At 38.1% G+C, this 27767-nt stretch overlaps 1 long non-coding RNA gene across 3 annotated transcripts in view; it reads right to left on the reverse strand.

The window, feature by feature from the left end:
* Positions 1 to 369: 369 nt before the first annotated feature.
* Positions 370 to 27767, reverse strand: part of LOC113991645 — a 33660-nt gene continuing 6262 nt past the window's right edge. For 2 of the 3 annotated variants that reach the window (XR_005566906.1, XR_005566907.1), the window contains 8 exons: positions 21270 to 21422; positions 17154 to 17312; positions 9262 to 9436; positions 7789 to 7876; positions 6583 to 6630; positions 3489 to 3585; positions 1743 to 1836; positions 370 to 858 (listed from right to left, as the gene is read on the reverse strand). This is a non-coding gene — a long non-coding RNA (uncharacterized LOC113991645). The remainder of the gene's footprint in view (positions 859 to 1742; positions 1837 to 3488; positions 3586 to 6582; positions 6631 to 7788; positions 7877 to 9261; positions 9437 to 17153; positions 17313 to 21269; positions 21423 to 27767) is intronic. The other variant, XR_005566908.1, reaches the window with a different exon arrangement.

Raw genomic sequence — 27767 nt, forward strand, 5'->3', positions numbered from 1 at the left:
ATAGCTACATTTTGAAATCCAACTGTGAATACACAATGCTCAGCTAGGAGGAAGGCGTAAGCAAGCCAACTACAGGTCAAGTTGTTGCCTGATCAGTTTCTACAGTCAACTGACTTCAGCAAAAGGAGCAGCAGGACGAAGCTGCAGAACCTGAACCCGTGCCCTCCTTCTGGAGCACAGTGAAATGCTGCAGTGACCGCTACCAAGAAGTACATTCCAAAGATGTACTTTGGAACTCTTTAGATGCTCATCTTGAATAAGCCAAAATATAAGGTAGATGTGTATAAATCTCATTTTTGGAAGTAATCATTCCCAGAATAATAAAAAGTTGGGTTTTTTATATATAGAATTAATTCTCCTTTTTACAAATTTTACAATTAGAAACCAGTTTATTTCAGAACAGATACTAGAAGAGCATACTTCTAAATCTGAGAAAACTCAAAATGAAAAGGGAAGACAGAAGAGAATTTGAGGGTCTTCCAGTCCCAAGTATCATAGCAGAGCCAGCCTTCACATTCAATCTTGCTTTCCAACTAACAACTCAGTGACTTCCCAAGTGGCCGCCCTGCCATCTCTCAAACCTTAGGGGAGGGTGATTTTTTTCCTTCTCTCCTGTTTTGGCTGTGATTTTGATGGTGCTCTCCTCAGGAGTCACCCACCCATGTTTGCTGTGCTGTTTCCTTGCTGGATCTTCCATTTCCCTTCTGTCTGCTCTGTCCTTCAGTTGTGAATCTTCCCTCCTCGGATCATGCCCAGGAGCTCCTGGGGAAGACGGCATCTCCAGGAGGCAGAGGAGGACCCAGGGTGCTGTAGCGAGGATGAGGCAAAAAGACTTCCTTTCCACTGACCTGCCACACACTTTTGAAAGACATTAACCGATAAACTTCATACTCCCCTTATATCCTAAAAATCCCCCAAAATCTTATCATAATGCACCTTTAAAACTAAAACTAATTAAATAAAAGAAGACATCTAAGACATAGAATTACACCAAAGCCTAATGTAGCTGAGCAAATCTGCCATGACAGTACATACAGGTACACCGGAGAGATTCCTTCTCAGCTGGAGCACAGAAAAAAGGGAACGAATAGGCAAACAGAGAAGGCAAAAGATAACTCCTTCTCAAGCATCTTTATAGTCCTCTTTCCCCCACACATGTGCACTCTAAAGCAGTGTTTCCTGGGCTGTGCTCATGTCAGGCTCTGCAGGTCTTGAAGCTCGCATGTCTGTGGGTCTCATGCAAGATACCAAGTCCCTGGTGCACGGAGCGTTTCATACGTGCCACATTCAGCATTTCAATGGTGCCTAATCAGCATTTTGACATGTTAGTACCCTGCTGAGTGCTCTGTTCATACAGTCTGGAGCAAGTACTGGGTCATACCATCAGGGCAAGTCATCTCCCCTGAGCCCTACTGCTCTTGGCCTCAGTCCAAGGCAAAAAAAAACAACTGTTAAAACCTTCAAACCTATTGGAAACCAGGAAACCAGCTCAGCTTTACCAGGTGTAAGGACACAGTCTTAAGAGCTAACAACAATATTCCATGAATAGAAGAGAGCTCACCTGTTAAACAGCTGTGTTTGAGAAAACTTCTTGGTTAACTGTGTGACTAGGGACCATGTATGAGAAGAGACTGAGGTCCTGCTTTGCACATCCAGGTGCATTTTCTCCACCTGTACTCTGACCAAACCAAATCCATCCAGTACTGAAAATCACAAACCTGCAGGTATCCACACACACATACCTGCCTGGCTTCAGGTCCAAGTCTGCTGTGGGTTCAGCTGCCTTCTGGTACCAACTGAGCACAAACACCACTGACTGCTCCCTGTCAGTCACACCTGAAAAGAATTTGGTTTGTTTAATATAGACTAACAAAGGCCGAGAGAACATTTATCTTCTAAATATATAAACTATGTAAACTCTAGGGACAAACATCTGTTCAAGTTTAAAATTAACTTCTGATTGGAGACAGGCATAGACTGGGCTTAGATAAACTTGGGTATGAACAGGTGAACTGTGAGGGTCTGAACCAGCCTTTTGATGGGAATTGCAGGCAGTTGTGGAGGGGAAGGCAGGAGAGCAGAAGAGGAGGACAAAGCTGTATTAATGCTGTTCATGGACCGTAGTTAAGGGTGAATCAAGAACTGTTAAAGAAAAAAAAGCTGAACAACCCAAACCAACCATAAAACCAAGAAGAGAGTAAAAAGATGGTAATAGCAAAGCCAATAGAACGCCAGACTATAAGCCATTTACATTCTGCCTGCTGTAATCAATAGATATGTTTTGCTGGGATTGGAAGGCTGAAGTCAGAGTGACAAAAAAAAGGTGAATGTAAAAACATCTGTCTGCGTAAGAGTGTGAAGTACCAATAACTGTTCAGGGAACAAGTTACTCAGATGCTGCTGCCACTCTGATGCTGCTGCCACTCAGGAAAAAATGAAGCTTATTTGCCTAAGATGTAAAGATGTTGTTTTCTGTGTACACACAACGGTACCAACTATTTCACTATTCTAAAATACTTCTTTTCTTTGGTTACTCAGGGCTTCATTGCCTTGAAAAGTTACAGTAGTTAGTTTGCAAATACTCCATTTGTGGGGTTTTTTTTGTTTGGTTTCGATTGGGTTGAGTGGAGGTTTTTTTGGTGGTTTGTTTTTGTTTTTAGGTGAAAGCTTGAATTTTATTGTGTGAGGGAAAGAAATCAGAGTGAAGGCAACAGCACAGCTACTCTGACAGTCTTGTTCTCCTTTTTAGTTTTGGGGAGCAGTCAGGATGATCATCATCTCTCCCCCAAAGACATAGGACACACACAGAGAAAGAAATTCAGTGGGGATAAAGGTGGGGAAGGGATTCACTTGGATTAGGGGTTTACTTGTTTTGGACTTATTTTTGCTGGGAGTGAGTTCTGGGATTTGCTGTTTGAGTTTTTCTTCATTTGTTTGTCTTCTTGATGGAACTCCAGCTAGGGAGTGGCAGCCTTTCCCGTTGCTCACTGGCACCCAGCTGCTCTTTCTGCAATCTATCATTGTGCTGCTGCTTTACAGAGAAACACTGTCTAAACTGACAAGACGATTAGACCATCAACAATTGTTTTGAAGAGCCTGTGGAAGCTTGTAAGTGGGTGGAGGAACTTGGTATGGGCACATGGATCATTTTATGGCAGATACCACACTTTTTGAAGGAGCCTTAAGATACATAATGACGTCACAGGACTAGCACAGTGACAAACCTGTCAAGAATTTGGGAAAAGTATGTGAGATGCTTCTCAGTTTAGACTGAGAAATGTGACGTTTGAGAGTGCAGGTGGGATCTGTCTGAAAAAACAAAGAGGGAGAGCTGGAAATAGGGTGAAAAAATGCCAACAAACATAAAGAAATTCTTTGTCTTTCACCAAATTGTTCGACAGTTTGTAATATGTCTATGAATGATGAAGTGCTTGGAAAGATGTTGCTGACCTCTTTCAAGTCCCTCAAAAAAGGAGTGAAGGAGTTACCTCTGTAGGTTCTGAAGGCCTTCAGAGCATTGAAATAATCCACCTTTAGCAGGGATAGAGATCCTCAGTGAAGTACACTCTATTTGGCCCTTCTGTGCTGGAAAGAGGAACACTCAGTCAGTCCTGCTGACTTCTGCAGTTAAGCTGGTGCTTATAGATGGTAGTGTTATCTTTTTCCTGAAATATATTGCCATTATGTATGCCTGTGATAAAAAATATTATCCTTGACTGGTTAAGTGGTTCTCTCTGATTCTCCGTATAGATCTATTCTGCCATTAAACAACCAGGTACTGAAGGTGTGGTGCTTAGATATTAGAGTGGTAGGGAACTTAAACATCTAGAAAGATCCACGATAAATGATACACTCTGCAGATAAACCTCTGCCAAATTCTATTCAAACAGCAAAGGGATAATGTGAATATGACTCTAATGAAGGAAGGCTAGAGTTGCCATAATGCATGCAGGTGCAATTGCTCCAAATCACTCTTAAAATCTATTTTCCTGCCAGTGCTCATTCTTCCTTTAAACAGAAGTTAATACTCTGCTGACATTACTGAACTCCATCATGCTCATTATCTCAGGCTAGCATTTAGATCAGGTTTTTGGAGGTGAAAGACCAATTCATTAACTCTATTGTGTCACTCAATGACTTCCTGTGGAGAGATCATAAGTCAGATGGGGGGTGTCACTGCTGGAAGATAAAAGACAGCTATAAATTAGGAAGACAACTGGTATAATTCGCAAAAATGAGGAAAAAATTACTCTATAGGCTTTAATTTCTATTCATAGTTCAGGTTTTAAGTATGTTATTTAGACAACAGTGCATTTGAGGGATTTTTTTTTATGAATTTCAGACAGGGAATGGAAGAGGTTATTGGTTGGTTATTTGTTGTTGATCTAAAGGGGAAAATTAGTATAGGTAACAAATAACACAGTCATTCCTGCAAAAAATGAATAAAAATTGGGTGCTCCAAAGCCAGATGTGTTAAAATGCCCACATATACTAATTTGTCTTGGCTTAAAGAGGAAAAATAAGAATGTTTGGAAAATTTTTACTTTGTCAAAAGGAGAATTTTATGAAGCTGCTTGAATTGTTAAAGAAAAAAACATCTGCCAGGAATCAAAATCCACCTATTTGATTAAAACAAAATTCCCCATTTTTTCCAGGAGGTAGAGAAAACGTTTATTCTTAGAATACTCTTCAAAGTATTCTAAAAGAATTCTTTTCCCTGAAAGGAAGAAAAATTCTCTCTGAAAGAATTTTTTAGGACTTTTAAATAGAAAGTGGGTTCCTACTGTTACTGGTTATGACTGAACATGAAGTTTCTCAGTTTGCACATAGGAAATAAACAAGCAAAAAATATTTTTTTTTGCTGGTAATTGAGTTTTTCTAAGAAATTTTTCAAATACGGGTCTTTGCAAGTGTAATGGACAATTTCTTAAGAAGCAGTGTCAAATAAGGAATGCCTCTGCCAGAGAGCTTGGTAGCTTCCTGTTGCTCAATGAAACTATGGGACATCACGGAATCATAGAATGGTTTGGATTCGATCGGACCCTAAAGATTATCTAGATACAACCCCCTTGACAGGGGCAGGGATACCTCCCATTAGACCAGGTTGCTCAAAGCCCTGTCCAGCCTGGCCTTGAACACCTCCAGGGATGGGGTATCCACAACTTCTATGGGCAACTTGTTCCAGTGCCTCACCACCCTCACAGTAAAGAATTTATTTCTGATATCTATCTATATATCCATATTCCTACTCAGTGCCATTATCCCTTGTCCTGTCACTTCATACCCTTGTAAAAGTCCTTCTTCAGCTCTCTTTAGGTATTGGAAGTCTCCCTGGAGCCTTCTCCAAGCTGAACAACCCCAGCTCTCTCAGCCTTTCCTCACGGGAGATCGGTTGCGCGACTCTATCCTCCCTAAACCGCAAAAAAGCATCGCGAGGCGAGCGGACGGAGGACTCGGGGTGGCCGGGACGGGCCGGGCCGGGCCGCGACTTTCCCCAGTATGAAATAGGAGCGGGGCAGAGCGGCAGGGCCGGCGCCTGCAGTAGCCACCTTTGGCCAGCAGAGGGAGTGCCGCGCCGGCCACGGCGGCTGCTCGGCGGGTTGTGGCTGGGCGGAGCTGGCTGAATCTCCTGCTTACCGAAGAGTAGGAAAAGAGTTCCTTGGAGAACAATGCCAATATGAAAACATCTAAACATATTGTAGCATGTTTTTTGTACTTTGGTACCTTTAGGTAAGCTCCCTTCTTCAGTTGATGGCACGGGGATTTTTTCCAGCAGGTAACACTGCCCGAGGGCGGGGGAGTAGACAGGAAACCAGCAGCTGTTTATCAGTCCCAGCACAAAAAGCAACAGCACCACTTAAAACTTTCGAGATCTTGAGCTATCAAAAAAAAACCCCTACGACTTGGAAAGCCTGACATCTTCTTCAGTTTCAGATCTATTCACAGAATCACAGCATCACAGACCTGGTCAGGCTGGAAGAGACCACAAGGGTCATCTGGTCCAACCTCCCTGCTTAAGCAGGGTCATCATGGCACAAGATTGCATCCACACGGTTCTTGAATATCTCCAGTGCCGGAATCTCCACAACCTCTCTGGACAATCTGTTCCAGTGCTCAGTCACCCACACAGTAACGAAGTTCTTCCTCATATTCAGGTGGAACTTCCTGTGCATCAGTTTCTGCCCATTACCTCTTGTCTTTATTGATTGCCACCACCAAGAAGAGTGTGACTCCATCCTCTTGTCACCCCCCATTCAGATACAGTGATGAGGGTTAACCTTCTTCACAGACTTCACAGAATACTCTGATTATTCTATATTCTGAAGGGACTCACAAGGATCATCGAATCCAACTAGCACCATGCTCTAACCAACCGAGCTAATCTCTTATCCCAATAAATCTTGGGTTTTTTCCCCTCTTTGTTCCTTCATATTCATTAATGATAAAAATTAGTGCATTTTTCAAGCTACAGATGAAAGAAGTAAGTTTTCCTTTCTCCTAGCTGGTTTGGAAACAGCTACCTTCCCTTCCTCACTCTGCCCTTACTTCAGCTGACTCTCTTTAATGCTAAACTATTCCTACCTTAGGTGAGAATCCCCTTCTCAGCTCCTTTCAAGATGAAAAGCACAACTGAAAGGAAACACAGAAAAATGCTAAAGTGGTATCAATATCAATCTTCCTATTATTAGTACAGTTATTTATTGATAAATTTAGTTCATCCTACTGTGTTATATGAGAGCATCTTTTGTTCTATTTTTCATCTGGATTGAGGCACTCTTCACAAAAACCCTCAATACGTCTCATCCATGTTATTTCTTCTGTCCCCACTCCCCACATCGTGCAATTGCACTCACTTGCAATATTTTCTGCTATTAACAGACTGGTTGAATTTTTTTGCATCAGGTAGCAGCTCTGTAGTTGGAGACCTAAGAATCACTTGATATAAAGATCACTGAGATCATAAACCATTTTCTTCATGACCTTTTCTACCAAAACATTAGCTTCTGAGTCAGCCTGCTTTGAAGCACAGAAGCACTACATATTGTCTTGTTGGCTTCTGACTTCAAGCAATTCTTTTCTTCCATTTCCTCCTATTTTTAGCATCTGAAGGCTGAAATTTTACAATATGCTATTGCTCTTTTATTTTTTTTCCCCAGGAACAAATGTCAGCACATCAAAAGCTCGCTGCTTTTACTGTGTGTCACTTGAGATCACTGGGGAAAAAAATACTTCGTAAATCTCCTTATTGAATCATTAACCATGGGCACTACTATGAATAGGTTTCACAAAAGTTCTGGTATCAGTCATTTGAGCATCACTTCACTGCTAAGTAAAATCCATAAAAGCTCTCAGCACTGAACAGGGTGACTAAAAATAAACATTATCACAAAGGTGAATGGGTATGCAATCAAAATATTTCTCTTGTATGTAGCTTTTGTATGTGTTTTGATATATACCTTATATATCTTTTTATCGTTTGTAATGAAAATAACTGTACACACTCACATACACATATACTTGCATTGCTTATCTTCTCTCTCTCTGTTTAGATGCCAGCCTTAAGTCTTCCAGACCTGAAACGCTTTCTGCAGCAATCCAATCCTCTCAGACAACCATACAGTAGTTGTTAGGAAAACAACTTTCGATTTCTAGGAAAATGGTTCATACCATCTTTGTGATATTGGGTTAGCAAGAAGAGGGGGATGTGGGGTCACTGCTGACATATTTGGCAGATACAAAGGCCACAGTAGCTCCCCTGCTGCATTGGGTGCTGTCACAGAAATTCACCTTCAATGTATGCAGCTATGTCATGAGCATGTGGCTGTGGACAGGGTCAGTCTCCTCATAGCATATACAGCTACAACTCCTATACAGCCTGCAACATAAAGGATATATTAAAGAGTTAGAAAGACTCTTACTTTCTCATGATAATCAACCTTTCCTGCGACCTGGCCAGAGGTGTTCGCTGAGGTGTCCTATTTAATGCACCTCTGGGAAGGGTGTGATAAACAGACAGACTTCAACAGATTTGGCAGGAACAGCCAGTACATGTTTTCCAGAACTTTGTTCAGTTTGCCATTCAAGTTTGTGTCTAATGCAATAGGGAAATCAAATATATTAAACATTTAAAACAGGGCTGCTAAATTGCCACCTAGTGGTCTTGTAATGAAGCTAATGTCTCCAGCATACTTATCTGGGAGAAAAAATATCAGTGTGAGTTATGTATTTTTGTCAAGGTGTTTACTGATGCCATGCACATAGCATGGTTGGAGTGGAAGGGTGGCAGGGCACAACTTCTGAGCCAATAAAAGACAGGACCATTGGAGCTGCTGGGGTACCCGGGGATGCTTGTGCAGGACTTAGACACTAAAAGAGAATTTCTGAGCCAGTCAGCCAGCCTGTGCATGGGGTGAAAAACGTTGCCAAGTAGAAGCCTTAGTTTGTTACTACTTCTTAATCTTTCTTTTTAACAAAAAAACCCCAAACAAACAAACAAACAAACAAGGTAAATAATTTGATATAAAAGAAAATAAAAAGTTTTCTGTTTGTTGGTAAATGATTTTTATCTTTCTGAGGCTCAACCAGAGAGCTGGTTGTGGCCTTTCAGTAACTGAAGGGGGACTGCAAGAAAACTGGAGAGGGACTTTTTACAAGGGCATGGAGTGACAGAACAAGAGGCATTGGCTTTAAACTGAAAGATGGCAGGTTTAGATTCGATATTAGGAAGAAATTCTTTACTGTGAGGGTGGTGAGACACTGGAACACGTTGCCCAGAGAAGTTGTGGATGTCCCATCCTTGCAAGTTGGTTGGATGGGGCTCTGAGCTACCTGGTCCAGTGGCAGGTGTCCCTTCCCATGGCAGGGCGATTGGAAATAGATGATCTTAAGTCCCTTCCATCCCAGGCCATTCTATGATTCTATGATGATTGCAGTGTAGGAAGCACTTTGCTCTGCTGGGATATTCTCCCACCTTTTCGTCTCACTCTGGCTGAGCCATATGTTCAGCAGCATGTGCTGTGTACACAGAGCCAAGCAGATGAGAAACAATGAAGAAGCACGTGTGGAACAGTAAAGTTTGCAGTTGTGCTTTTGTGATTAGTCATGTGGGTCTGCCCAGAAGCTAGTACAAGAGACTAAAAATAACTTTCCATATGATGAACTGCAATAGCAAAGTCTCTGGGGATTAATGCATCCTCTATCATTTTACCAATAATCAGCCTTGGATGCACTGGATGGTGTGTTGACAAAGCTGATGCTCACAGAGGTGGAGGCGGTAGAGGCTTCCTGTTAGGAAGCAGTCCTGGAGTGGGGGCTGCAGGCTACATCTCTGGGAGGACACATCAGTTGTTTCAGAGATAAGTCAGAGATAATTAAGTCCATGGCAGCAGAATCCAAATGATTCATCTTCCTCCTCCATCCTGTCACCTGCTGGGACCTAGTGCAGTTAGTGAAGAAGAAACATCAGTCCTGGAAGACAGACTGAGAACCTTTATTGCATGTTTATTGAGGTCCTAGGTAGTGTAAGGTGTCACATGAGTATAGCATTGGTCCCAGGATGCTGCATAAACTGAAAGCTTAACCCTGCCCAAAAAAGACATCCCCTTGCAGACTGCTGTATCCTTGATTAAGGTATTGGCACTTCTTGTGCCTCTTCTCCCCTTGAGATGAACTGAACGCCCTGTAAGCAAAGGTCATTGCTTCTCACAGAATATGAGATGAGACAGGTCAGGAAAGATGAAGAGAAAAAAAACCCCAGGACTAGGGCAAGGGATATCACTTGGGTAGCAATAAAATTCAATTGTTGATATGAATATTGTCTTCCTACACTTCAGATTTTGTGACTAAAGTACAACTCACCATATAGAGCACCACATATAGTTCTGTTTTTCCTTTCATATCACTTTTGGCCTGGTTGACTTTAATCTGTTTTAAGATACAATCTGACTTTTATTTGTGGGCATTTTTCCCATCTTTTTTTTTTTCTGTTTTGCATTCACCTGTTATTCTCTTAATGTTTCACCTTGTACTTTGTTCTTGTTCAAGACTGATTCAGTGAAATTTGTACCTTGATTCTCTTTGTTTCAGACTTCAGATTCACAATGTTTTGTTTTAAACAAGTATCTATTGTTTCACTAGTGTCTGACCTCACTCCATTAACTTAATCATATTTTATTCAATGAAGTTCTCTGTAGAGTGAATAGCTATCTAAACTGATTAACTTTTTTTTCTTTTTTTGTAAGACCACCGCTTCCCTTCTTTTAGTTGTTATGGGAGCACAATAATAGAGGAAGCTACACATTCCACAAACTGATGTGCCACTACTCCAAAGTACCTAGTATAATAAAAAGGCATTCAACAGAAAGTCAGATTACTCCTTAATGTACTCTAGGTGATTTGATCTTTAAGGAGTATTCAATAAAGTGGGAAAGGTAATCAATACAATACTGTCTGAGAAATTGCAGGTTTAACTGCGTACCTATTGTCAATAAAATTATCCAAGGATAGAATGCCCTATAAATGCAACCAACTTTTTCAAAAAATAAATATCCTGTTCCAAACCTGAGAACTGGTAAGCCACAACAAAGATTTTAGATGGCAATTACTCATTTGAACTTTAATGTGTGCCATGAGCTTCCGTTTCCCCAGCCTCTCCCGAGTTAGTCTCTTCAGGGTTTATTAGGATTGGCTTTGACTAAGGGATTTACCATAAAGTCAATCTGTCACTATTCTGCTATCCCAGTAGCCTCCTGAGTTCTCATATTCTGTTCAAATTGCCATGCCAAATGGCATCAACATAGTTCTGGAAGACATTTCATTTCTGGGGCCTCATGCCTGCCATAGGTAATACTGAATGCCTTCAAATACATCTCTTGACAACTTTTGCTGCTCTTTCCAGGTAAGAAGTTCTAGATCCTTCTGTCTTCATCCACACAAATAGCCACAGTAAATGGCTTCGAGCATGTTAGATGGGTCATTCAGTACATTTTTACTTGATGTTTCTATATACATTTACAAAACCACCAAATGCTTCCAGTAGGAAGAAAGCATTGCCCAGTGTTACTGTGCCAGCATCAAGTAAAATAACTATTCAGCTGCCACACAAAGAGAACATGTAGCAGGGAGAACTTACTTGCATTGGCTTCGAAATAGTATCCTATTTCAGTCTTGTCTTTGTCTTATAGGGCTATGCAGTCTTTACTCAGTTCAGAGCAGTCAGACTGAACTTATGCCCCTCCTAAAAAACCAAACTGGTTGTCATACCTGAAGATGTGCTGTGAGGCAAAGTATCTACACTAACTGTTACGGCAGAAAGCTACCTTAAGACTTTTAAAAATTGAAGTACAGTCAGGCACTTAAAAATGGACCATAGCTTTCTTGGCCAGTTGGAATATCACAGCTTAACTGCCAAAACAGGGCTTTCACAGGAATTTCTTTGAGAAATCTTAAAGATATGAGCGGGGTACTCACAGTAAAAGAACAGTTGTGATCCAAAATAAGATTGTTTTCTGAATATATAGGATGGTTCTCAGTCAAAGGGATGGGAAAGTTGAAGTAACCAGAATACTGTACGTTTTTAAAATAATTTTCAATAAAAATTTGTGTGGGTGAAACTAGATTGACCTTTTATAAGCAAGAGTTATTTTTATTTATTCATTGTTTATTTTCACTATGCGTGTGTGTGTCTCTCACCTCCAGGAATAAAAACACTGAAGTCAATTCCCTTCTGCCTTTCTTTATATGGAGCTGGTATTTATAATGAGCCTCCAGTCAGCTCTGTCATGTTAAAAAGAACTTTCTGAATTATTGTTCGCCTGATTTCACAATCAGCCCTTTGCAACCCACAACACTGTCACTAACAATCTAACCAAAGGCAAAAATTTCTTTAATGTCTAGATCAGTTTATGTTGAATAATCTCAACACCTTTCAGCAGCAGCAGTATTTAAATACAGCTGGAGTGCAACAAAACAGAACGTCTGAATTTTCAAAAAAGTTTCATGCATCCACTCTTCTTTCTCCTCTGCTGGAATCCTGTACGTTATAAATGATGTGGGCTCTTTTTCTTTTCTTTTTATGTCTTGCTAATATTTGGTGTCTTGCCTTGGGTGTAAAGGTTAAAAACTTTTAAGATTGATGGTCTCTGACATAGGAAAGTGACTTCTCTGTTTGAAAGACATATTTAACAATTCTATATTTAACAATTTAGGTCAAAAAAAAAATATCCATTTATCTAGCATCTATCTGCTGTCCTTTTGATAGATAGAGCATAAAACCATTGTTACATTACATGAATAAAATGGCCAGAGATGGTGCTTTTACTTGCAGCTTGAAGTCCATTTCCAGTTACCACTTCACATATATTTTACTTTAGTTTTTTTAATTAATAATTCTACCTAATACTTTTTCAAAGAAAGACAGTATCAGGCAGATAGGACTGGGGGAGGGAGGGAGAGCAGGGTAGAGGGAGAGATTGCCTATGTCAATTCTCTATTCGTCATCTTTTCAATCACCTTTTCATCCCCTGTTCTAAAAAAATGACAATCTTCACAAAACACTATCTGATCCTCTTTGTGCAATGATACACAGGACTAAATCATGAAAAAGACATGTATTTTATTTCTAGTCCTATGACAGAGCAATTCAGAGTACAATCTGACTTAAACTCTGCTTCAGCACTGGCAGGATTTTTTCCTATTCCAAGGGAGTACAGCTCGCTCACGACAGGGCTGCAAGAGCTTTATCCTCTTTGAAGCAGCTCTGAGTAAAGCCTCAACGGCTTGCCAAAAGAATTATCAAAACCGTAGATCGCAAGAAAAGCTTTGTGACTGAGCTATCTGAGGGAAAGAAAGGAAGAACACCCAACCGTTAATTCCGATTTTTCCAGTACTTTAACTTGCCATAAAGCTCGTGAACCACCAGAGGGCATTACATGCCTCAAAAAATGCAGATTGGTAAACAATTTGAAAGCAAGGGGAAATTCTTCTAGCCTTCTTAGGATATTGGACATTTCATATTACTAATCAAAAGCTTAATACAAACAGAACTATTCCAAGCACAGTGTCTATCGGGTATTTCTCAACTGCTCTTTCATTCCAGTAGCTCCTTTACTGGGAAAATAGTTCTCACTTGTAAACAAAGAGTGAAAATAAATTATGAAGACATATTTTCCCTTCTCGACAGCTGAATCTGAGGAAAAACTAAGAGCGTGTTGATTTTTCACCTATTAACTGCATAGTTTTAGGTTTCATTTGTCCTATTCCTTAGCTAACACACTGCAGACTTTTTCTACTTAGTGAGCCATGTGTTTATGGGGATTTTGCTTTCCTAGCATTAAGTAATACTGAAGTCCATCAGCTGAGGGGCCAGTCTTTTGCATATCATTACTTACAGAAATATGGCACAGCTGAGAGTACATTTGTCCTTTAAAAATTATATTAGAAAAAATATGCTTTCATTTTTGCAAGTCTGCAATCTTGTCTAAGGATTCTGAACACTTCTTTTCATGTCAAAGAGCTTAACATATAGACAGTCTCTAAATTTATACCTATGAATTGTAATTTTCTATAAATCAAGAAAAATTAACCGTGTCACTTCATCATCACGGCTAGGCTTCGCGAACAAAGATTTGGGAAAGGTTCTATCCACATTTGTTACAAGCACGCTGGTGGCTAATGAGGCCAATATGAGATAGACATGTCCAATTGCAAAAGGCACAGCAGAAAGACTCCTTAGGTGGTATATTCTGTGTCACTTAAACTGAAAGAAAATAACCAGGGAAAAGACGAAGAAAACAGCATTTCTCATAATTCTGTGCACTTCTGTGCAGCTTTGCATTGCATTGAATTAATGTTGGGGTTTTTCTTCCCAAAGTCTGAGAGTTTTAGCAGCGCTTGGAATGAGCCCTTAGCTTCACATATAAAAAAAACTTTATTGCCCATCTCGATACTCAAAACTAAGTTATGTAACAATATTTTTTTACCAAGTAATGTATTTTATTGTATTTCTGTTCTTCTGATAGAAACAGGGTCTTCAGGCAAAGAAATACAAAAGGTGAGTTCACGTCCTAATGCATCAATGCATAATGATATGTTACCAGATAATCTAATATACACTTCTTCAGTGTAGCATACTAGCAATTTTCTGGAATGTTCTTAAATAAATAAATAAATAAATAAATAAATGTGTGTAAACAATTTTTTTTATTGAACCTAGCAGACAAAGTTTGGAATCATCTATATTTCTAAAATGCATTAAAACTAAAGATTACTGAATAAACTATGTAAATTAATACATTTCTTTTTACAAAAATACTGAATTGAAGTTGCTGATTAAACTTTGTTATGTAAGAAAAGAAAAAAATCAAAAATATGCGTAAGTCATCAAATAGGAAGAGTGGAAAGTAATTTCTTCAGTGGAACTTACTTTTACACAAGGATGTAAAGAATATAGCAGCTAAATCTTTTTATTATACAAAGCATCCAGCTTTCCAAGTTTGTAGATGACTGCTTAACTTTGTAATGACTGCTTAACTTAGAATGTAAACATAGCATAATATTTATTTGTTTCTTTACAAGGCAGGGGTGTGCAGTGACCTACATCTATTGCTTAGAGAGCAGAAGCCCATGTGGTCATTTTCAAGGTGTTTTCAGCATATCATTACCGGGTAGGATGTACTGACTTGCTTGTTCATCCATTGTGGGTTTGCTTCCTTATTTGAATACTGGCATATTTTATTAATATGTATATCATAAATCTAAGATTTAAAAGTACAATGTTTGCATTTAAGTCCAGTCCTAAAATTAAAATACTATTTCCTTCTGCTTCAGTGGATTAGAGGAAAAATGCCTCTCAGAAAAGGAAAAATGCCCAGAGGCATGTCCACAAATGACTCACTGACACTTTGTGTACATTTTCCTTCTGCTTGTTTCAGAACTCAGCAAAACACTTTGTTGGTCATAGATGAGAGAAAGCCTTGTCCAGCTAATCCTAAAATGATCTCAACTTTCAGCATCATCTAGGCTGCTCTATGAACAGGACTGACTGTGCTAGGAAGCAAAGGCTAATTGGTCTTGAGAACAGCTGTCCTGATAGGTAGAAGATATATCAGTAAGAAACTATGGGGCAATATTAATTCAAACTCTAAGGCTAATAAGGACAGTATTTGAGTTGTGAGTCTCTAATGCAAACAAAAACTGCTTTGAGTTTAAGCAGACTCTGACTTCTACCCACAAAGCCTGTAAGTCACTGAACTAGAACTTGGCTCAAAACCCACGTCTGGATATGGGCACTGCAGTCCCGTGCTATGCTGCTAAAAAAACTTATGCAGGTGCTCTGAAATTTGAGCTATCAAAGTCAAGGAGACTGCTCTCAGGAATAAGGAAAAATATCTTCTTTTTCATGTTGGAAGGAAGAGATGGAAGGAAGCCTTCAAAATATCTTTTATTTCTTACTGCTTTTGCTGACACTTGACCCTTTTTTCTCTTAATGTCAACTGTATATCAGAAACCCAGGTGGCATAAAAAGAAGTTAATTTGCCTCATGTGAGCCAAAGTTTCTTATGTAAAAACTTCTGCAGAAATTATGAAGATTAAGTATGCATGTGGTAAATTTTCATTCATATCTAAATCAGTAATTAACTTATTGAAAAGTTATGCTCTCTAACCAAAAGGATGGCTTTCAACAAGTGTTTTGAATTGTTAATGTTACTACATGGTTATCAGGTCTATGACTCATGAATGTGTTTTAGGTGGTTATTTTTTGTTTGTTTTGCTTATGACACAATTGGGTTTTTTTCTTTAGATAAACAGTAGATAGAAGGGAGTGAATAACAGTCATCCCAGATTATAGCAAGAGAAATTTAGCCTAAATCACATGGGGTGAAATATGCTCTCACTAATATTGGTGCAAAGAATAAGAAGTACTGGTCATAGGCAGCAACTGGAGGGAGTCAAAAAAAAAGAGGTGAGAGGATAGGAGTCACTCTCATGGTCAAGGAAGAGATGCCCCTGCATCAACTTGTAAACAAGCACTTTAATCATGTTTGCTACTTCATTAGAATTTGAACAATTCATATTGAAATATGAAAGATGGTTTTATCTCCCTTCTCTTTTATGCAGGTCCTGGATGGCTTTAAGCAAAACACTTCTCATCTGAATTATGAGGATAACAATAATAACATTTCCCTGTCTCAAAGGGCTGATTATGAGAATAAATTAGATACTCAGATGTTATGGTAATGCGTCCCAGTAAATGAAAAAATTTTCAAAACAAAATAACCACATTTACATTCTTTTTTAGATACCTACATTTCAAAAATCTCTTTTGGCAATCATAAGCTGTTTGTATGTAAACAAGGAATTTCTGGATGGTTAACCCCAGAAATGTGAAGAACACTTATTGGGAAATACTTCAGCTAGTTGACAGCAGAATTATATAAAGAGGAGACTATTAAATTATTAAATGACCTACACTACAGCTTCTTGTATGCAGTTTTGCAGCTGGAGGAGAAGTGACTATTAGGATGCTTAGTTTGGTCTCTTCAAAATGTCTACAGTGAGGATCTGGATTGAAAAGTGATTATGTAAAAATAGCACTTCCTACTCAGCAGATCTGTTCTTGTGCACTTTAGTGGGGAGAGAGAAAAAAGAAAAAGAAAAAATATCACTGCATATCTTCCCTGCTGAGCCACCATATCTCTGGGGGAAAGAAACTGCATTATACTCCAGTTTATGCAACTTCATCAAAATCACCAATTTAAAGCTATAATGTACCTAAGCAAAACCCATCATTTCAAAATTGTGCCCTTTGAAATCAGACCTGCATAACCTCATTACCTTCAGCTGAATGGAAATGAATGAAATGAAAGGAAATAAACCCTTCACACAGAAAAATCATGATTGGATTTCCTCCAGCTTCCTATCATCACCCAAACTAATCAAGCTATTTTCTCCCCAGGTGGAAAATGAATAGAAAGAGAGAGGTGATGATGATTATTTTTTTAAATATTTGGCAGGTAGTCTCAGAGCATGGAGCCCATATAAGTTTCAAGAGGTTACATGAGGACTACAGAAGGCTAATGCTATGATAACAGCTGCTAGCACAGGGATGTAAGCATTGCAAAAATCAGGTTCACGCCGTTTGGCCAGCCTGTTACCAGGATTGTCAGACTCCTAGGTGATGGAGTGGGCTTCGCCACTATCAGCTGCTTCCAAAGGATCAATATATCACAGCAAATGTTCCTCTTCCAGCTTTTCAAAAGAAGTCTTTGTCAGCATGATTTTTTTTTCCCCAAGGAGAGCAGATGATGAAGCTCCTTTAAAAAGCAAAAAAAAAAAAAAAAAAAAAATTTTTAACACGGGAAGATGCATACTTGGTATCTGTCTAGAGATTTGAAAGGATACTTTGATCATTCTTGCCAATTACACACCTGTTAGAGGCGAGTATATTTACATATTTAATATTCAGCTAATCTCAAAACACTTCTTTGATCAAACAGACACGCCATTTATCCTCAAACGCTGTGCCAAAATCTCATCTCTAGATAGCCTTATGTGTGAAGTGATGAATTTGTTTTTAAGTCTTTTACAGAATGTCTTCCATTTTTCACTTCATATAAAACACCTACCCTTTTAACAAGTGTATTGCCTCTCTTGAACACTATCTTTAAATATAAAAGAAATCATACCAGAACGGTTCCCTCAGGGTTTTGCCTTTTGACATTTCTTTACTTAGAAAACTTCTGAGAAGGAAAATTAATGGCATTATGCTTGCAGACACAATCCTTTTCTAAATGAACAGAAATGTCTAGATATTTCTCCTTCCCATCTGTGACACATCCTAGTTTGCCTTGTAAACAAAGATGCTGAATGACCTTCACTAAGTCCCTGGAGCAGTGGACTTAGAAGCTTGACTAGCCCTAGGACTGCAAGTTCTGAGTTAGGGCTTGTGCACAAATTGAAAATGGAAAGATTACTGCATAAGTTTGCAGGAAAACCCCACATAGATTCTGACAGAAGCCAGTCCATCAATAGAGGTTTTGCAACAGACTCTGGAGTCAGGTCTGTTACGTTAGAGTTTGATATGACAAATCCCCCCCAAAAAAGCCTTTTTTTTTTTATTAAATTGTGTTCTTATAGAATAAATGCTTTCCAAGCGATGTGTAAGCTTGTAATGCTTTTCTTCTTTGTACCAAGCTTTCTCTTAAATCTCCTAAAAAAACTCTTTCCCAAAATAAGAATCCACACAAGAGAGCTTTATTCCACAGAGATGCACACGCAGCATCACAGTTCCTCTATGTATTAAGAATGCAGCATTGCTTTGAACTTCAGACTAGATCTTCGAGACCTTTCAAGCATGGTCTATGTGTTTTCTAAAGTACCTGGCATTCCTCTCCTTACAGTACCAGGCATTCTAACAGCAGTGTTAAGACCTCAAGGCATGCAGTCTGCTAACAGAACTGTAATATATCTGGAGCCACTGGCAGAAAAGCACTACTTGCTTTTTTTTACAGTCCTAAAATTGAACTACCAATTGAGGCTGAGGTCCACTCGTCACCAGTACGCCTCATTAGTGGCATTTGGTGTTTGAAGGAATAACTGATTTTGACCAATTGTTTTCAGGGTGCAAGGTGCAACTGTATGGACTTACTTAAGCATGGACTACAGAGCTTGATAATCTATAAGATGCAAAATAGGCAGTGAAAATATTGGAGAGAAACAGAAGAAATTCTCTTTCAGAGAGTGTAGCAATCTTTTCATCCTCATCTATCACAGAAATATTCTGGAGGTCATAAATCATGTTTTCTTACCAACTATAAGGTCAGTAAACAGTAGAACTTACTACAAGGATACAAACAATAATCTTAAAAATTTACAAAGATAAAATTAAATACCCTTCAGCAAGAAGACTATTTTTCCTTCCACATCATTAGATTTTTTACTTTTTTCCTTTAGTCATAAGACTCATTTTCTTTGCAAATGTTTTTTCTACCTGGGACAAATTTGTAGAAACTGATTTACTGAGAAGAATTCTGACACTTTCCTGGCAACTTGCAGTGATGGCTGGTGAAAGCAGCTAAATTTTGCTGTAGAAGATATTTGCAAAAACTCATGAAAACAGCTTTTGAACTCACCCAAATGTCATACCCCTAAAGACAAATCTAAACAGAAATTGTTAATTTTTACTCACTTGAGGAACCCCATTTGGTACATTGTCTATACAGTTTAATATTAAAGTTGGTTTGTTTTGTTTTGTCTTGTTTTCCCCAAAGGAAAAAAACACTGAATTTAAGCCTTATTTTTCTTGTAAAGTTGCCTAAACTGTATATCTATCATATAATTTTGCCAGGAGACTGTTTTGCTTCTAGCGATTTCACCCTGAAGTCTACAAAATCTGGTGAGATCCATCAAGAATGAAAAACCAGAAATGCTGGGTATCCCTGTTTTGCCCAACTCCCCATAGTCAGACACAAGCAAGTAAAAGAGGTTCCAAAGAAAAGCCAAGAGCTCTGTCCCTGCATGTCATGAATTACAGATCACTCTTCTTCACCTTGTAAAAAATATAGGGCTTGTAGTACAAAAGCTACCAGAGGACGCTACCAGTATTTCAGGTTCCCTACAGCAGCAGGATATTTGTTCTGCTTAGAGGAACCCAGCAGTACCACAATCCAGTTATTTCTCCTATATCATGGCATTTTGGGTTTTGTTTTTGTAAGCGTTTCAGTCATGAAAAGAAAGTCCATAAGAAATTTGCATCCAACAAAGCAGTATGTCAAGGACTTTAAACTGTGTATATCTCACAAAACTCATCCTCAGTGCAATGCCTTTTCTATCGTCTGGCTTGAGAGTTAATTTCCTAAATAAACTTTAGAAGCCTTTCATTTAAATTCTTCACGGGTATAACTTGCTAAAGGTGATTCAGATGACAACTTAATAAAGGCTGATCTTGTGAAAACAGAATAGAACAAGATGACAAGAAATTAGAGTACTATTCTATAATAGAGTATTTTTTTCTAATTCTGAGAAATTTATTTAACCTTGCTGTACTTCATTGTACTCTAAGGATAATGATACATGCCTATTCTACAGAGATCTGTGAATATAATTATCTTTACATTTCAAAGCTATGGGAATGAAAAGTATCATTACTTCACTGTTATTTAATTGTATTAAAAATTATCCTTCAGCTTCCATTAAAGTCTTCGGTATTTAATAGAACAAAAGCGAGCCAAAATGATGAAGGCCATACACCTTTATTTTCTCTATGGGTAAAGGTGTTTACTTACATGAATTGATTGGCAGAGCAAAGTCTTTTTAGAGAAACAGAGCCTATCTTCTTTTTGAAGGAGGAAGAACTCCTTTTGAAGGAACTCCTTTTGAAGGAGGAAGAACCCACAAACCCACCAGTTTGTGGGTTCTTCCCAGCCTTTTTGTACTGTTTCAGGTCTGGGAGCTTTTGGGTTCTGTGAGCACTATAATGTTGCTGTATTACACTTCAAAGAAAAATAATCTAAAAATAATCTAAAGAAATCAAGCTCTCTGGTCTTAACATCCCAGATGGGAGAACAACAGTTGGATGCTGACTAAACACAAGTCTCTCTGCAGCATTTTAATAAAATTTCCTCAATACTTTGCTGACATAAATAAGGTATTTCATAGAATTTGTTATTAAATGTAAATATTCTGACAGATCTAAGAGCTCATTGAAAATTAATAACAATTATGAGTAGTGCAACATAACTCCCCCCTTCCTTTACTCTAACCAATGAACTGTGTTTCTGAAAGTAACTTTTTACTAAAATCAGAAGAGCTGTCAGCAGAAGGATGACTACATCACTAAGGTCAGAAACTATATAGGATGCAGTAATAAACCCATGTAATGACATCAGCTTTCTCTAAAGAATTTACATTCTGTGACTAGGCAGATGAAAAAGTGAAGATATTTTGGATGTTATTGTACTTTGCACAAACACCATCTTTGGGTGTTACTGATCGGTGTGACTATCGTAAAAAAAAGTGTGCTAGAATAACCCTAAGAATATTTAGAGTGTGTTTATATAATAGCCCTCAAGAAATAAATTTATCAGAGTTAATTTTTTCTCTCTCTGTATATATATTTAAAGTTGTTATGGCTTCAGATAAAATGTATGTATTAAGTTGGTTTGAAATTTTGGAAACTGGTTATAGCAGATCAGATTTACACCTTAGCATGCTCAAAAGTTTACATCATGACTCACTAAGATGGCAACATTATTCGAATGATGGGTCCTTACCTTTATGTTTCCACGTCTTTTCTTTTTTCTGTGAAATGAAGAGTGAAGAGTATATTTCATCCTCTAACTCTAAGTCTTCAGACATTACAGTCCCCTGCAGCTCTGAGTCACAAATCAAGTAGTTATTACAGTCTGGACTCTCGGTATCTACCCCTGCAGGGTAGAAAGTCAGAATAAAGAAAGGTAGTACACTGACTTTATTAATGTCAATGATAGTAAAGATAGCACCAAATGAAAGACCATGAAAAAAGCCTCAGGGTCACCTGACTAGATGAACTTGCAACAGCAGCATACCCACATTACACAAGGAATTGAAGCTACTCTGACAGTCAAGGTCTAAAGGGCCCAAAAGTTGCAAGCAAAAAGTTTCACAGAAATTTTTAAGGATCTGAGATAAAGTTGGATTAAGCAATGTCTAAAGCTGCTTCTGTGTCATAACAGAGAAGAAAAAAATCCTAAACTAGAATCCAAGAAAGAATGACATTTGTAAAATTATTCAGAACAACTCTTAGATATCTATGATGCATCTTCCATTGTGGCTTTCTAAAATCTGTTCCTTGTGAATTATTCCAGAAAATGCTTCTACTCTTTCCTCTTCACAGCTGAGGTTCAGGAAACTACTGTTACTTCTTTTTCTTTTATATACCTAAAAATTAATCTAAAGATTCTGGCAACTTTTGGAAGGCAGAATACTATCATAAAAGATACAAAGAGCAATGCAGTAGCCTTCATCTAATTTTTGTAATGTTAAAAGATGTGTATGAACAAAGTGGAGCGAGATTAAATAGTCTGAGTTGTGTGGGGTGTTTTTGTTTTGCCACTGCATGTACTGTATACCTATTTTTTACACATATATCTATGGAATTTTACCCTTAATACAGATGTATTTGAAGAAACACCATGAACTCAGTTGTATACCAAATAATTTAATTTGTCATACAAGTTTTAGCTACATGCTTATTTAGGTGCTTATTTACATGCTAGGTAGTGCCTAGTGGCTTCTGTGGCTCCAGAGATTCGCTATTCTATTTATAGGTCTTAATCACTAAGTTTGTGTTCATTATGGGTTCAGTTTGCTATTATATGCCAAAAATTCAAGTTTATTCAGGTGAAAAAAAGTACATCAAGAAAAAGTATCAGTTACTTTCACAGAATGGGTCAGGTTGGGAGGGACCACTGGAGGTCATCTAGTCCAACCTTTCTGCTCAAACAGGGTTCTCTCTAGCACGTTATGCAGAATTGTGTGCAGACAGCTTTTGAACATCTCCAGAGGAGGATACTCCACAGCCTCTCTGGGCAACCTGTTCCTTTCTATGCTTTCTCACAGAAAGGAAAGTCCTTGAGCTTCATTTTCTATTCTGCAGCATTCTTTCTAGAGAACTGCAGTGTTCAATCAGTAGAGATCTGCAATTACCAACTACATGAAAGCCAAAGTGAGATTTAAGTGTAAACTTTGTTCACTGATCTAAGTTGATACTGGCACAATCTAAATATGCACATTTACCTGACACAGCTAGATTTAACTGTGATCTAGAATAAGCTTTGAGTTCTATTTTTTCAATAGAAAATGGTTCTGTGAAGCTCTGAAACACCTAAAAATTACCTACAGGCTTTAAAAAAAAAAAAAAAGGCAAATAGAAATAAATAGAGGGCATTATCTAATATTAACATGTCATTTCCTATACACTGTATACATTTTTATGAGTGCAGATTCCAATTTATTATATCCCAGAATATGCAAAAAAGCATATCAATTCAGTTAAACACAGTTCATACCTTGGGGGAAGAAAACAAAGTTTATATTATCATTGCATTTTTGCCTGCTTCAGTAGCAGGCTATTAGGTCATACAGAGACAAATTTAGCATATAAAAGAATTGTGTTCTCTTTCTTTAATATAATGAGATAATGAGATTTTAATTGTTCCAGAATCAGATTCTGCCACTGTTATAATGTATAGCATACTGTTAGCAGAAAACATTTACACTTTTCTAACTCAGAGTCCACTGAACACTTTCTTGCCACTGAAGGGTCAAAATGCACACAAGAAGAAATACTATGTATGACTTGTGTGTCAACCCATTGATATTAGGCTATTATCTTACTTGAGAAGTTGTAGACTTAGCAGAGTAATTTTCACACTCTCATACCATGTTTTTTCAATGTACTTTTTTTTTTCATGTAATTGTACGAAAAATTAGATATTGGGTAAAACAGTTAAAGGCAATAACCCCTATGAAACTTTACAGTTTTTTGTTGCCAAATATTTGATTAGCTTTTTTATTTCTTTAGGTTAGTAGAAAATTGAGAACTGCCAGGAATCAAGATGACACATAGAACCATGTAATGGTCTGGGTTGGAGGGGAACTTATAGATCATCTAATCCAACTTCCCTGCCATGGGCAGGGACACCTTCCACTAGACCAGGTTGCCCAGAGCCCCATCCAAACTGGCCTTGAACACTTCCAGGGATGGGACATCCACAGCTTCTTCGGGCAGCTTCTTCCAGTATCTCATCATAATACAATCTTTCACATGATTTAAAGGGTGGAGATTTAGGCACTTACTCAGATATTTTGGAGTGCAAAATGCTCAATCCTGTAGCTGCATGCAAGAACAAGTTGGCTTTAACAAGATCTTCCACTATTACCAATATGCAGTAAGGAGAAAACACCGGTTTTTGGCATTTACTCAAAGCCTAACACAAGCACCAGTCTGCTTACTTGTCCTTGTCTTGCACATTAAGATATATGCATTAGGCCAAATAAATGAGAAAGATCACAAACCCATTTCTTATCACAACAGTTATACAAAGAACTTTTATTAGAGACCAAATGCCTACCTAAGGTCTTCTGAAACTATTAGACGTTTTTTAACTTGGCATACCTTAAACATGACTAATCAGTACAATCTTAATCTGATTATTACACTCTGTACTCATGTATTCACTGCAAAGTTTGGTCTGCCAAGTTATGTCATTTAAGAGCTCCATTTGGGCTTGATCATTTGAAAAGCTCAGTATCATGGCTGAATGCACCAACAGGCTGTAGTAGTCCTGGTAAGACTCCACTCATGAGCCCATGACCTCAGAAGACTCATTTAGCCTCAGGCTGCTCTATCCTATAGGTGTTACCTACAATCCTCATCCCCACATCGCTGCTCTGGCTTGTTGCCTTGCTTTTGCTATATGGTCTCTTCATAAGATCTATTGCTATTAGCACCCTGCTCTGCTTATTCAGCTCAGGTGCAATTGGACTGTGCCCTGGCAATGAGGGCACTGTTCATCCTGTGCTGTGGCCGCTCTCAGCTCCTGGCTCACTTTTAACCTTGCAGTCCTGCTTTTGCTGCTCCCTGGCACTCAGTAGCCATCATTCCTGTCAAAAGTGAATCTCTTTTACAAGTGAGGCACCTGAAAGCATTCAGCATATCATGGAAACAGCTGTGCATGGAGCAGCTCAAGTATACCACTCGCTATTAGCATACTCAGTTACAAGACTTGCCTTCAGTATGTTGCTCTTTTTTTCCCACTTCAGCTGCTCTGCTTTTCAGAACTTTTCAAAATGTGCTAGTAATCTTCCAAGATGCACACGCAAGGGTGCTCTGCCTAGAATGGGGTAAACCAACTCAAACGATGCTCTATTTGCAAAGCTACCAGTAGTAAATGAAGAAGGGGTTGTCATGCTGCTTTTGGTGTTGAATACTGCTGAAACCAATCTGGCTCATCAACCCCAAAGTTAGTCATCCTGATAGTGACATGAAGATGTGGTAGACCTGGTGAAGTATACAGATAAAGGAATAAACAAGCAATACTACTAAAAACTTATCTAAAGCTGCTAAGCTGACACAGCTGGCCTGGAGATATATGACTAACAGTACACTACTATAAAAGCCCAGTCCCAAATTTTAACGGTAGTGTTGTCCTGGAGTGTGTTGTACAGAGATTCCTCCCCTGAGTGGGGATGCCCTCAAGGTTACTCCCTGAGGCTGAGCAAAAGAGATTTGACCACGGTCATTAGCATGGGTGAGTAACATCAATCTCTACTTGTTAATTGTTTTTCTAGCTTTAATATGATAGTTTTAACTTAATTGCTTCAACATTTTTTCATAGTGTGCTATATTATAATAGTGCTATATTGTGTGGTACATAATTCTGATTAAGATCTTTTTGTCTAATCATTACTATAATAACGAATATATATGTTTATATATATATATGGTTTGCCATCCTTAATCCTGCAGGATAAAGTTGTATAAAGGTTCAATTACACCTATGTAATCCTTTAGACATAAACTGTTGACAAAGTCTGGGGCTAAGATGGGATCCAGATGCACCCAGGCTCCTCTGAGAAGTAGTTTAGAAAGCAAGGGAGTCCTTTCTGCACCCTGTGACTGAGCAGCGGGAGGGCTTCTTTAATAAACTTTGTCTGAAGCTCCCACTCTGCCCACTACAAAGGGTCTAGCTGTGATTTGTATGAGAATAGCAGATGGCAGAAAACATCTTGCCATTAGTGGTAGTAGAAACAGCTGGAGAAATGGACAAAGAGAGATTTGTGCGGTCAAAAAGAAAAATGCACATTGTTCCCCATAGCCATAGTCAATTAATTGATTTCCATGACATGAGTATCTTACCTAGGAAACATCTCAAAATTTTTATCTTTCTCACCACTACTCCAAGAGCCAGAGGAATAGAACAGGGGTGAATATTCAAGCCATTTAATTTTTTCTACTATATACTTAAACCTGTGGAGTGCAACCACAGATGAGGGACTCTAGGAAAGCACTCATTGGTTGAGAACAGATCTGTTCCAGAGATGCTTTACATCTCTCCTAACAATCTATTTTCATATAACTTACTAAATAATGTGCACCTCAGACACAGTTATGAAGTTTCACTTTTACTGCCCCAGCCATCTGCACATATATCAAAGACTTAATAATAGCCAATTACATCATCCAAAAAGCAAAAACAAGCAAAAAAAAAAAAAAAAAAAAAAAAAAAAAAAAAAACTGCTAAACCTCTGCCAAATTTGGAGAAAAATATCAATTGTTTTTTTTGGAAAGCATCAGGAGTTTGGAGGAGGCTAAAAGAAAAGATTATGTTCTGTTAGAAGACCTTTAAAGAGCAATCTGCATGCTGCATCTTAAGGAAAAATTCTGGTAAGCCTTTGGATATAATGTATTATTTGTCCATTTCTCATAAAAATTACTTAAAATGTAGAATATTATATTATATGAACTTAAAAAAATACATCAATTTCAATCATTTCTGTAAAAGAAATTGTTTCCTTGTCTTTCTGATAGTCTGTTGATAAAGGATGATTTTATACAGTCCAAAAGAAGACCAGATTAATGTCTCCAACAACTCAATTCTATTAGGAGATTTAAATTCTCTTAGGAAAAAAAATATAGTTAACCTTCTCAATTTGCCACAATATTAAGTTTCTTAGAAACAAAACTACAAGCATTTTTTGACTCATTTACAGCATGCAGATAGCTTGCCTCATCTTTCCTACTTAAAGATAAAAGCCACATGTAAGAAAGAGCATTTAGAAACTATCAGGTATCTAAGTAATAGTTGATCTTAAAAGCCTCTGAAATTATGACATGTAGGCCAGCTGACTATCGGTAACAGGACTAGTAATAGTGTATTATCAGCCCAAATAGAGAACAGAAGCTCTACAAGTTAAATTTTAATACATTATAAATTAAATTACATGTTCTTTCATGTTTGACTAACATAATCAGGCAAAATTGAAGTAAAAACATTTATTATTTTCAGAATAACTTTTTTGCTACTATTTAAAATACAAAATAGAGCAACTTCCTTTCAACATGACTCATTCAAGGGAAGCTCATAGACTGTCTTCAAACTAGTAATCATGGTTGCATAAAATTTTTCTTGGTTCGAAGGACTATGTTCCTTATAAAAAAAGAACATTATAAATTTAGAAAAACACCCTACTGATTTAAGAAAAGGTTGACATAAAGAGTCTGTTGTTGACTCACTGTCAGCTACATCTAAAGACAAATCAACATATTTCCATGGAGAATGTCTCGTGCTTGCAGTTTACAATCGATGAGGAGGACAGAAGTGATAAGTAGAACACTTTCTACTTACATATTAATTTTGTACCCTAATATACATCTGAGAGAATTTACAAATGGTCAAAAGCAAAAATACTGAAGGAAGACATTTATTTTCCCATCACAGGCCATGGAGAAAAAAAAGAAGTAATATACATGAAACCTAAATGTCAGACACTTGTCTTAGTACCAAATTCTAAACAATTTAATATTTGATTGTGTGACTAGATTTTATAGTATGTCAACCATTATACAGATGTGTTCAGTTTGTTATATGTACAAACAACATTTGGTTATAAACTCAGCAGTGACTACAGGCCACTAGAATCTTTCTGTTGCTACAACCTCAGGCTTGTTCCTAACAGAAGAAAAAAACACGAAGGTGCATGCAGGAATTTGGAAAAGTAATCAGAAG

The sequence above is a fragment of the Pipra filicauda genome, unplaced genomic scaffold (genome assembly GCF_003945595.2).
Source record: "Pipra filicauda isolate LSUMZ 115617 unplaced genomic scaffold, ASM394559v2 scaffold81_size6448238_pilon, whole genome shotgun sequence".
Lineage (NCBI taxonomy): Eukaryota > Metazoa > Chordata > Aves > Passeriformes > Pipridae > Pipra > Pipra filicauda.